This window comes from Hyposmocoma kahamanoa, unplaced genomic scaffold (assembly GCF_003589595.1).
Source record: "Hyposmocoma kahamanoa isolate Upper Pololo Valley unplaced genomic scaffold, ASM358959v1 77, whole genome shotgun sequence".
Classification (NCBI taxonomy): domain Eukaryota; kingdom Metazoa; phylum Arthropoda; class Insecta; order Lepidoptera; family Cosmopterigidae; genus Hyposmocoma; species Hyposmocoma kahamanoa.
Window position 1 is genome coordinate 1,245,314 of NW_020653926.1, and position 9,863 is coordinate 1,255,176.

Consider the following 9,863-nt stretch of genomic DNA (forward strand, 5'->3'; position numbering starts at 1 on the left):
AACACTCAGAAAAAATTCCTTCGATCCGGTCGGATTCGAACCGACGTCTTCTTGCATACCGTGCCAGACGCTATACCAACTAAGCCACGGAACGTACCAACGGACCTCACGAATTTTTCTATGTGCTTGCGTCGTGTCTTTGTACTTGGTCTTTCAACGACTTTTTAGTTAACTGATCTGATTGGCACTAAAACTGTTGTGGACAGGCGTATCGCTTAGAGCTTTATCACATTAGCGATTTCAAAGCGAGGCGAGTGCGCGCCACCGCCTTGGACGTCATGATGAACACTCTCATAAAACTGCTATAGTTAAACCACCGCGCACCGTAATGATGATTATTATTTTTTTGTGTCGTCATTACATTCCGTTGTCTATTTAACAATACGTTATTTACAAGATACGCCTTGTAGTAATGATGTAGGCCGGCCATCTTGGCAAATGGCGGAACCGAAATTTCGTCCGCATATACGTATTGTGGGCCGCATGCCAAAATTTTAGCCGGATCGGAGCACTTTTATTTTGAGGCCCCATTTTGAGTGAGCCATCTTGAAAAAAATTTGTCACCGACAATTGACCCTCATTGCCCTCTGTGACATTTGGACGAGCACCCCCCGCCTATCTCTAATACTCGCCGAGCTATAAGGCTCTGAAATTTGTATGGCGGCCATCTTGTTTTTTCGAATTTTAATGTCCAAGATGGCGGTCAATTGTAGTTCGACGGTAGTACCGGTAGGTAGGTAGGTATACTTAAGCCGCGCAGCTGGGGTCCCACCTGATGCAGTCCATTTTTCGAACGTTTGTTGAACCATCCGACCACGACTCCCGTACACCATTTTGACCCCTCACGACTACTTCTGGGAGAACAATTATGTAAATGACTCTATCAGTGGTAATCTAGCTATATGATATAGTCACTTGAAATTATAAAAAAAAATTCGAGCCTTTCTTTACTTGGCAATGACATTATGATGTGTGTCACTTCATAATTGATTTTTTTTATAACATTAAGTGACGGGACGAACAAGTCGTATGCCTGATGGTAAGCGACACGCCTGTCCATAACGGTTGCAGTGCCATTCAGAGCTTTAAATCGCAAAGATATGAGGGACACTGCCATTGCGCCCGTCACCCTGAGACATAAGTTGACAAGTCCCATGTGCCTGTAATTTCACCAGCACCTAAACCAGAACACAGTACTGCTGTCATTACTACTTGGCGGCAGAAATAGGTCAGGTGGCAGTACTACCCCAGATGAACTCTTTCACAAGGAGCTCGAATGATATTAAAACATAGATTCTCTAAGAGATGCAATAACTCGTCAAAACTGTACTGTAATTTCACAAGCAATCGTTTCAAAACCGGAACGCAATAAAGCTCACATTAATACTTTACTTGGTGAGATGGAGATGAGACGCGCACTTATGTGTACATAAAAAATACAGAATACATTTACTCGCTTGTTAAGTCACGCATTTGAATTGCCCCAGTTTGATTACGTTTACCGTTGTGCAAAATTTCATCTGTTACCTTTGTATCTGCGGTGGAAAATAGCTGATGCCTGTTTTTTGCTGACATTGCACAAATTAAGATTGATAGCCCTGAGCTCCTGTGTAATATTGCAGAGATTGTACTCAAAATTTAAGTTACTAAATTTGGTAAGCATTAGTTGCTCCATGTACCATTTAGTCGTATTAATTTTAGAATGAATAGTTATCTCTACCAAGATCTTTAGCATTATTTAACGAATTCAATGGTAACTCAATGGTGAATGTCAATTGATCAAAACTTGATAGAAATAACATGCCGCTTTTGTTGCAATCTAGCGACAATGTCGCTAAATTGGCAACACTGGCTATAGAAAGTCGCAAGACTGAAGAAAGGGGTGAGGAACGTGCTTACACCGCAGCCCCGCTGTCGTCTATATCGCCTACGCGCCCAGTTACACGAAGCGAAAATATACGTACGGCCACCGCGCGGCGACCGCCCAGTTACCACGCCGTAACATTGATGGCGAATGTGAATTCTATTTACTAGGCAACAACATTTAAATTCCTCTGAATGATACAACCACGCGACCGACCCAAATTCAAGCCAGACACGACCGCGTACCCGGGACTCTCATTTAACTTAATGCTGATACGACTCAGGAAAAGATTTTGGGTGGCCTTATTGGCAATCGGAAACCTGTCGCTACTTACCACCGCATAGTCCCAATTAGGGCATGCAAACCGTTTACCCGGTTAAACAAAAAAACTGAATAACCATCTATTTTGGAACCCGGTTTTCAGCTAAGGGAAAAAAAATTTTTCAGGATTTTCGGTTTTGTCTTTAAACTATTAAAACGTAAGTTTGTGACTCATAATAGCATAGCATCTTAGTTAATAATGATAAATAAACGTTAATTAAATGCTAGGAAATTGGATACCTAACGGGTAACTTTTGGGATAGCGAGGGCTGAGCGAGGTGCGCGAGGGAGCAACAAATAGGTAGGTATAGCTATAGCAACAAATCCGAGTCACCTATGCTCTTGGCAGGCTTTTCAACTGAATCCAAGGCGGCTAGTTGGTATTTAGCAGAACTATCCCATAGGTGGCAGCATGATGTGTGCTTGGTACAGTTTTTTGAAGCAACTGTCCCGTGAAGTAATACCTCACCTTGGAAAAGATATAAAGCTTCCTGACTGCATTTTTGCCGAAGAGAGACTTAATAACCGTAAAAACCGGTTTTCAAAATCACTAGGTTTTTGCATGCCCTAGCCCCAATGCAAGACGAGGTATTTACGACTCCCACGATGTTTTTCTTCAATGTTGGATTCTCACGGTTCTTTATGATGAGTTTTTCTAACATTTGTCATGCAATGACCTCCTTTCATGCTTTAGAGCCCCCACTCACATAGAGAAACTCGTAAGATCTGATTTATCTCTATCTCAGTTGGCAGAACGGTAGTCACTAGATGGACTCCAGCCGAGGCGAAGGAATTTTCCTTCGTGTTAGTTTGATCTTTATGCAATTAAAATAAACACACACACTATATTATGACTATATCAATCCACTACCTTCGTGGCCGAACGGTTACCATCCTGGATTGCCACGCAGAGGTCTCGGGTTCGATTACGGGGCCGGGAGAAAAATTTGTATGATCTACATTTATTTCTCTCGTTAGTTTGGATGTAATTTGTGGTTGTCTATGTGTATGTCCATACCCGCGATAGAGGGTTTCCCTAGTGCGCGTAAAAAAATCTAAGAGTGTGTATGCAAATACGCCTGTTTGCCAAAGGCAGCTGCTCACGTGCATTACGTTGTGTGATCCCTTCGCCTGCATTCGCGCGCCACATATGCTTGCTTGCCTGCAAATGCGCATTGGAAGCGTACAGGTCTGGCGAGTGCACCACGAACGCATTGCATGTGCGCTGCACGCGTATTGCATGCGCGCTGCACGCGTGCTGCATGCGTGCAGTTAAATACATGTCAATGTGACGCGTGAAAAAAATATGTGACGCGTGTGCAATGATTTCGCGGCGTCAGATTGTAATGGTCAGCTCCAGTCGGTTTGAGTGAGCATGAGACTGGTTGGTGGGTGTGAGTTCTGGTTGACCCGATGATGCGTGTAAAATTTATAAGCGAGGAGAAGGAAGGGCGCCTTACACACAACGAAAACAAGTTTCAAGTAGAAATAACCAGAATGCTTTATTTTAAATTTACATTAGTTACATGTTATAATTAAATTTATAGGTACAGCATGAAGAACTAGTATTTTTACTTCCCGAGTTTACAAAGGGAGAGTATGAATAGGTTTACTGCCCTTATTAGTTACATACAAAAGGTTACCTTTAAGTATACTTAGAGCTAATACACTGCACTAAGAGTTTATGAAAGTACATGAGTGCCACATGGACACTTCACTTATACGTCACTGACCTGGAGTTTACCGGATGTACATTTGAATTACATACCAGAATCCGATGCGAAGGCAGCGTAATTGCTACAGGAGTGACGAAGTTAATACGTAGATGCCGACCACCCGTGGAGCTCATGACACGTGGTCAGGCACAGCCGAACAAAAGTTACAGCAGCATAGTCTCAGCCATTCAGTTGATGGCGAGATTCGAAATTACATGTACCAAAGGTACAAAATAGAAAGAAAAGAAAAACTAAAACCCTGCAACAAAACAGATTGTTACAGTACATTGATATAAATGACGAAGCATCTAATGAAGGAAAGAATCCAGAGGTCAACTCACCATGCGGTCCGGTGACACGGGTTTTACTTTTGGTACAGGGTTCGGAGACCCATAATTACGGCATCTGGCTATTCCTAGTTTATTTTATAAAAAGAGGCATTGGGGGACCATGCCCCCAATGGGATAAATCACCGTAGTAGATGTAAAAACTGGAACACCTTGCTCGCCGACGTGTCGAACAGAAAAGATGAGTTTCCGCCGAATTCCTCCTAAGAGATGTTACCCGCGAACAACGCCACAGACAATCTATCGAATCATCTATATACAGCTCCAAAGTCTTATCACCTAAACCCGCTAGAATACATGGCGATTCCAGGTTTACGTAGATTACCTTACAGGAAGTACTTGGCAACCTAAATGGCGGCGTTCGACATGGAAATATTAAAGAAAAGCTATAATTTACATGAGACTCGACTACAAAAGTAAAATCGAGTTAATTGGTACGTAGCACTAGTTTTCTGTGATACCAAACAAGAAAAATTAGCCAGGGTTGGTGTTTTCAAAAATATGTCAAACTACAGGGTACCCATTCACGCTATTGATTTTATAGAAAAATCGTTCACCAACAGGTACTACATATGTGAATGGTTTAAAGAATAGATTACACCAACACTTAAGTTTCAACTAATTTACTAAATATTTTTAAACTATAATGTCAAAGTGACATGTTGTACAAGAATGGTGAAATTACCAAGGAGAGAAGATAAATATTGTTTTTTGTTTTGGTATTTAAGAGATCTACCAAAAAAATGTGTTACAAGATCTGTCCGCACCCTAACACGCACACAAAGATTTTAACCCACCTTTGTGACGCGGTTAATTTGTTAAATACCTTTTATCAGCACTTTTCAAACAACCCGTTAACGTCGTATTATCGGTAACAGATTATTAATTTATAACAATTAATCGTAATTAACTATTGATTAGACAAGCGTTGGTTATCTTTTGTGGCAATAATACCTTAGCATTGAATTAATTGAATAACTCAATGATGTCTGTAAATGAGATATCGAAATAGGCAGCGATATAACCCAAACTTTAAGTAATACACAAAGAGTGGATAATCCTCAGAAATTTCGGAATAATTTAAAATAAAGGCAACAAATTATCGCAAAACCTTTCTTCTCAATACACTTTGGTGAAATTATAGGCACATGGGACTTGTCAACTTATGTCTCAGGGTGACGGGCGCAGTGGTAGTGCTCCTCAGATCTTTGCGATTTAAAGCTCTGAGTGGCACTGTAACTGTTATGGACAGGCACGACTTGTTCGTCCCGTCAATTGATGTTATAAAAAAAAAAACACTACTACTACTGTAGAAAATATAATACTACCTCACAAATTTATAGATTTTTATTTTTTAAAAGACGAAACATTGCATGCAATCATTACATAATTAGGTCTTAAAATCTCAAACCTATACTTAAATAATTGATACAGCGCTGACACTAAATAAAAACTCATTTAAATTTTTATTGAATTGATAAACAATTATTTTTATGTGAAATTATTCCACTAACCGGGGCTGGTAGCTGTAAAGGTATCTAACTGGGTGACGAAATATCATAGATTTCTCATAGATGGTAAAAAAATCGTTGAAATACCAAATACAAAGGTACGATTCCGCTGGTTCGTTCCGTGGCTAGCAGAAGACGTTGGCCGGATCGAAGCATTTTTTTCTGAGTGCTTGATCTTTGTATTAATAACAAAAACTTATTTATTTAACATAAAAGTATAGTATAGTAGGTACTGTACTGAGAACTAAAGCACATCCCTGCCTAATATTCTGCTATAGCCCGTAACGGTAAACACACAAAATATATTAATTACTGTATGGATAGTTTTCTTCTCTGATGAGCGCTGTGAATGTCGTTTTATGACGCTGTTTTATTATTGCTATATTATTATCGCCTTTATATTTTTATATCGCGATTTACGACCTGTAAATGTTGCAGTAGTACACCTTTTTAAACACCTTGTAAATATGATTAAAAATAAGTAGTTAACTGCTATATTTTTATTGTCAGCATCGTTCTTAGTATGAAAAATATTTTCAAATTAACGAAAAAGATAAAGAAAGGGGTGTGATATTTTTATAGTGCAAAGACCCGGAACAGGATATGAAGTTTTTTTTTATTGAAGAAAATTTAGACCCATAGTCAAAAATACTTTGTTTCATAGGTAAGCAAATTACAATTGTAATCGTCATATACTGATTAAACTCTACTGCTTATTCGTAAGGCAGATTCCCCTGAGAAGAATGAGCAAGAAACTCTAGGGGTTGCTCTTTGTAAATATACATTTGAATATATTTATCATTACAATTTATTCTGTAGCAATAGAGCCTGTGAAAGAGTTCGTCCAAAGAAGTACTGACACCTTACTGTGTTCCGGTTTTGAAGGGTAAGGGTGCTGGTAAAATTACAGGCACGTGGGACTCGTCAACTTATGTCTCCGTGGGACAGAGTACATAATTTGACAAGCGAAGGAAAAGGAAGAAATAATAATCCATCAAGTTATCAAGACTAAATACGTTTTAAGATATTTATTTCCCAATACAGAATACAAATACTAGAGGTGAATATTTTCTTCAAATTTAAATGGGACCGATACCCCCTTTCCAACAAAAAAAGTATTGTAACCTGTTTAATTGTAAATACTTTTATTGATTATTTAACCCTTCGTTGTTCGAAGACTCTCCCTCGTTCCACGTAAATCGTTCTTCATTTGCACAGCCGCAGGTGTTCTTTTCAATCTGCGGTAAATTAAAAAAAATGCTAAGTCCGCACTTAAAAAGGTGTAAAAGGAGGAAAATAGACGAATAGGGGCGATGCCACACGATGCGTTGCGTCGGCGTTGCAACGCCTGGACGGTGACGCTGCGTTGTATTACATATATAAATTAGTACTACACGCAGCCGCAAGTGACGGAATGAACAAGTCGTGCGCCTGGTGGTAAGCGACACGTCTGTCTATAGCAGTTGCAGCATCGAGCTTTAAATCGCAAAGATCTGAAGGCCACTCCAGATCCATGCCAGAGTTATTATTATTAATCCAGGAGTTTAGAGGGGAGGTATTAACTAGACGTGGGGCGTTCGATCGATCGATTGAAAATTATTCGAACAGCACCCGTGACCCGGGTAACTAGCTTCTAAATAATACGATTATTTTATAGTTTCGTGGGTCATGCGCGTAATATTCGACTTCACTATAATTTTAGAGATTATTTCAACAATTCACTAGGCACAGTCTGGAAGTGATAATATTATTGTTCTCTCGTTCACTCGCACGTGAAGTCCCCAATCACGACACGGTTCGCGTTATCACTCTTCGTTTGTGTCGAACACTGTTCGATAGAGCATTCGTTCGATAGAACCTTCCGTTGATCGAACCAAAAAGTCAAGCAATCGATCAACGAGTCAACCGATTAACGGATCGACTCCGCCGTCGCTACCCGCACCCCATCACCAAATAGATCTAAAATGCGTTTCTTTCTGCGCATGTAAGGTCATTGTTCAAAATGTTTGCAAGTGCCGTGCAAGTCCTCAAATGACATTTGGATCAATTTGTTTACCGCAGTCATTGACTTACAATTATATGGACGTCGGGTCCGCGCTAAAAAGTGTCCGCACTTGTAAGGCGCTAAAATCGTATACAGAGCGCCAAACTCCGCTTTAGTCTTCATTTGATCTACTGACAGCGCGATACTGCGATGACAGTACAATTTAAATTTCGAATAGGTTGACTTGGGACATTTTTTTTGTGGTTTTTGTATTAGACCCGTCGTCCATTTATTTGTAAGTCAATGACCGCAGTTAAATAAAAAATAGGAATTTACGAATTTTTTTTAAATAATTTTTATAGTGATTTAAGTTCTGTTTCGGATATAGAATGACCTCTGTAAATATGGCGAGAATGTAAATCAACACATTATATATTGTAACTTAGAAATTTTTCACGTATTTACTTAGAGAAGTAACCGCTTATCTCACAAAAAAATGCTATTCGTGTCGTTAAGTATCCACGATCATCTCTTGCATCACTAAAGAGCACTTAAGTGCTGTCGCAGCGATCTTCAAGAGGCACCCAAAGTGCTTGCCTTAATAGGTAGGTTACCTGCTTAGAGCGTTTACTACCAAAGTTTTTAGGGCATTCACTCAAATTGCCCAATAAAACTTGTAACTAGCATAAAAATACCATTTTTATTTACTTTTTTTTACTCAGGTTACACTGACCAATAAAAACATACCTTATAAAATAAGAGCGATGCGACATAATGCGTTGCGTCGGCTTTGCGACCTCCTTGCGTTGTGACGCTGCGTTGTACTACTAGTGCCCCCTCTACACGACGGCCCATCGTGATGGCCCATCGTATAGAGGACGTAGTGGCGTAGTGGCAGCCACGTGATTGCTTTTTTGTTGGTTTTCCGGGCGCACATCAAAGAATACTTGCGTGTAGATTGGCGCGTCCTCCAAACGATGGCCCATTATTCAGGTTTTTAATTAAAAAGACTTAAAACCTTGTTCTGGTACGGGGGTTCGCCAGTATCCAGCACCTTCTTATGCGCCATTTTTTTTTAATAACTTGGTTCTGGTGCATACTTACATAATATTTGAACGTAGTAAATAAACAAATTGCCGCCGCTGCAATTGACTCCACGTCCATCTTCGTGCTCGACAATCTGACGAATGAACTAGATGTGTGTCGATCGTGTACGATCGAACAATCGAATCAATACTTCGAACAGCACCTGTGACCCGATCATTTTAGAGTTTCATGGGTCATGCGCTCAATATTCGACTTTATCATTATAAGATTAGAGTTTATTCAATAATTCACAATATTATTGTTGTCTCGTTCACTCCCACAAAGTCACGACACGGTTCGCCTTCTCACTCTTCGTTTGGGTCGAACATTTGTTCGATAGAACCTTCGTTCGATCGAACCAAAAAGTCAAGCTCAATTATCAATGAGTCAACGGGTTAACGGATCAATGAATCTATCAATCATTCATTCTAATTGCTCCTTGGCGTAGCGTCCATTACATGGTAATTTTGTTTTAGTTTAATCTGTTTTTCGGTATGTTGTGTTTATTTAAGAGTGCACCTAATATTAAAATATTAATGAATAATAAATTTGTAATTTTGAATGGTCATAAGTTTTTTGTCATGTATGTTTTCCTGAAAGGAAATTTTAGTGTCTTAAGGGTGGTTTATCAATGATGCATTTAACTATAGATACATTACCCATCAGCAGGAAAGAATAAAAGCTAATTGTATAATTTGACACTGTTAAACGCCTAATCGACTCATCCGTAGAAGAAAGGCCTACGTGCGAGACTGCTTATTCTCAGAACATTCTACATTTCGTTCGTTGTTCTTAGCTGTGGATATCAGATCGACCGGTGTTCGATTCTATATGTCCGAAATGAAATAAAATATAAAAATTATGAAAACACCTACAAATTTCGTTATCGTTATTTAAAAAGGCCTTATTTTAAATAACGAGATTATGTATTTATCATATTTTCGTTGTATAATCACATCAGACTCTGTTCTTCGGATGAGTCGATATGGAAGTATCATGAGGGTCGGGTGACCCGCTAAAATATCGAACATATGA

General features: G+C 39.4%; 1 protein-coding gene across 1 annotated transcript in view; it reads left to right on the forward strand.

Moving 5' to 3' along the window:
• The window catches only part of LOC113232696 (S-adenosylhomocysteine hydrolase-like protein 1), an 89,270-nt gene that overhangs the window by 20,823 nt on the left and 58,584 nt on the right, over positions 1-9,863 (forward strand). The gene's annotated exons all lie outside the window — the stretch shown is intronic.